The sequence below is a fragment of the Arachis ipaensis genome, chromosome B5 (genome assembly GCF_059453495.1).
Source record: "Arachis ipaensis isolate K30076 ecotype BB chromosome B5, ASM5945349v1, whole genome shotgun sequence".
NCBI lineage: Eukaryota > Viridiplantae > Streptophyta > Magnoliopsida > Fabales > Fabaceae > Arachis > Arachis ipaensis.
Window position 1 is genome coordinate 38,948,091 of NC_142440.1, and position 1,924 is coordinate 38,950,014.

At 41.7% G+C, this 1,924-nt stretch overlaps 1 non-coding gene across 1 annotated transcript; it reads right to left on the bottom strand.

Moving 5' to 3' along the window:
- Positions 1–263: 263 nt before the first annotated feature.
- On the bottom strand, positions 264–371 carry LOC148563910 (small nucleolar RNA R71). Its single transcript, XR_015885418.1, has one exon. It is a non-coding gene; the product is annotated as a small nucleolar RNA R71 (small nucleolar RNA).
- Positions 372–1,924: the final 1,553 nt, after the last annotated feature.

The following is a 1,924-nucleotide window of genomic DNA, read 5'->3' on the forward strand; positions in this document are numbered from 1 at the left end:
TAGTTTCTCTGATGCAGCAGAACTGCAAGTTTCATGGACTTCCATCTGAAGATCCTTTTCAGTTCTTAACTGAATTCTTGCAGATATGTGATACTGTTAAGACTAATGGAGTAGATCCTGTCTACAGGATCATGCTTTTCCCTTTCGCTGTAAGAGACAGAACTAGAGTATGGTTAGACTCTCAACCTAAGGATAGCCTGAACTCTTGGGATAAGCTGGTCAAGGATTTCTTAGCCAAGTTCTTTCCTCCTCAAAAGCTGAGTAAGCTTAGAGTGAATGTTCAGACCTTCAGACAGAAGGAAGGTGAATCCTTCTATGAAGCTTGGGAGAGATACAAAGAACTGACCAAAAAGTGTCCTTCTGACATGCTTTCAGAATGGACCATCTTGGACATATCCTATGATGGTCTGTCTGAATTAGCTAAAATGTCATTGGACACCTCTGCAGGTGGATCCATTCACTTAAAGAAAACGCCTACAGAAGCTCAAGAACTCATTGACATGGTTGCTAATAACCAGTTCATGTACACTTTTGAGAGGAATCCTGTGAGCAATGGGACGCCTATGAAGAAGGGAGTTCTTGAAATTGATACTCTGAATGCCATATTGGCCCAGAATAAAATATTGACTTAGCAAGTCAATATGATTTCTCAGAGTCTGAATGGAATGCAAGCTGCATCCAACAGTACTCAAGAGGCATCTTCTGAAGAAGAAGCTTATGATCCTGAAAACCCTACAATAGCAGAGGTGAATTACATGGGTGAACCTTATGGAAACACCTATAACCCCTCATAGAGAAATCACCCAAATCTCTCATGGAAGGATCAACAAAAGCCTCAACAAGGCTTTAATAATGGTGGAAGAAATAGGTTTAACAATAGTAAACCTTTTCCATCATCCACTCAGCAACAGACAGAAAACTCTGAACAAAATACCTCTAATTTAGCAAACTTAGTCTCTGATCTATCTAAGGCCACTGTAAGTTTCATGAATGAAACAATGTCCTCCATTAGAAATTTGGAGGCACAAGTGGGCCAGCTGAGTAAAAGGATCACTGAAATCCCTCCTAGTACTCTCCCAAGCAATACAGAAGAAAATCCAAAAGGAGAGTGCAAGGCCATTGACATAGTCAACACGGCCGAACCTAGAGAGGAAGGGGAGGACGTAAATCCCAGTGAGGAAGACCTCCTGGGACGTCCAGTGATCAATAAGGACTTTCCCTTTGAGGAACCAAAGGAATCTGAGACTCATCTAGAGACCATAGAGATTCCATTGAACCTCCTTATGCCCTTCATGAGCTCTGACGAGTATTCATCTTCTGAAGAGAATGAGGATGTTACTGAAGAGCAAGTTACCAAGTACCTTGGTACAATCATGAAGCTGAATGCCAAATTATTTGGTATTGAGACTTGGGAAGATGAGCCTCCCTTGTTCACCAATGAACTAAGTGATCTGGATCAACTGACATTGCCTCAGAAGCAACAGGATCCTGGAAATTTCGTAATACCTTGTACCATAGGCAACATGATCTTTAAAAAGGCTCTGTGTGACCTTGGTTCAGGGATAAACCTCATGCCCCTCTCTGTAATAGAGAAACTGGGAATCTTTGGGGAGCAAGCTACTAAAATCTCATTAGAGATGGCAGACAATTCAAGAAAATAGGCTTATGGACAAGTAGAGGACGTGTTAGTAAAGGTTGAAGGCCTTTACATCCCTGCTGATTTCATAATCCTTGATACGGGGAAGGATGAGAATGAATCCATTATCCTTGGAAGACCTTTCCTAGCCACAGCAAGAGCTGTGATTGATGTTGACAGAGGTGAATTAGTCCTTCAATTGAATGAGGACTCCCTTGTGTTTACAACTCAAGGTTACCCTTCTGTAAACATGGAAAAGAGGCACAGTAAGCTTCTCTCAAAACAGAG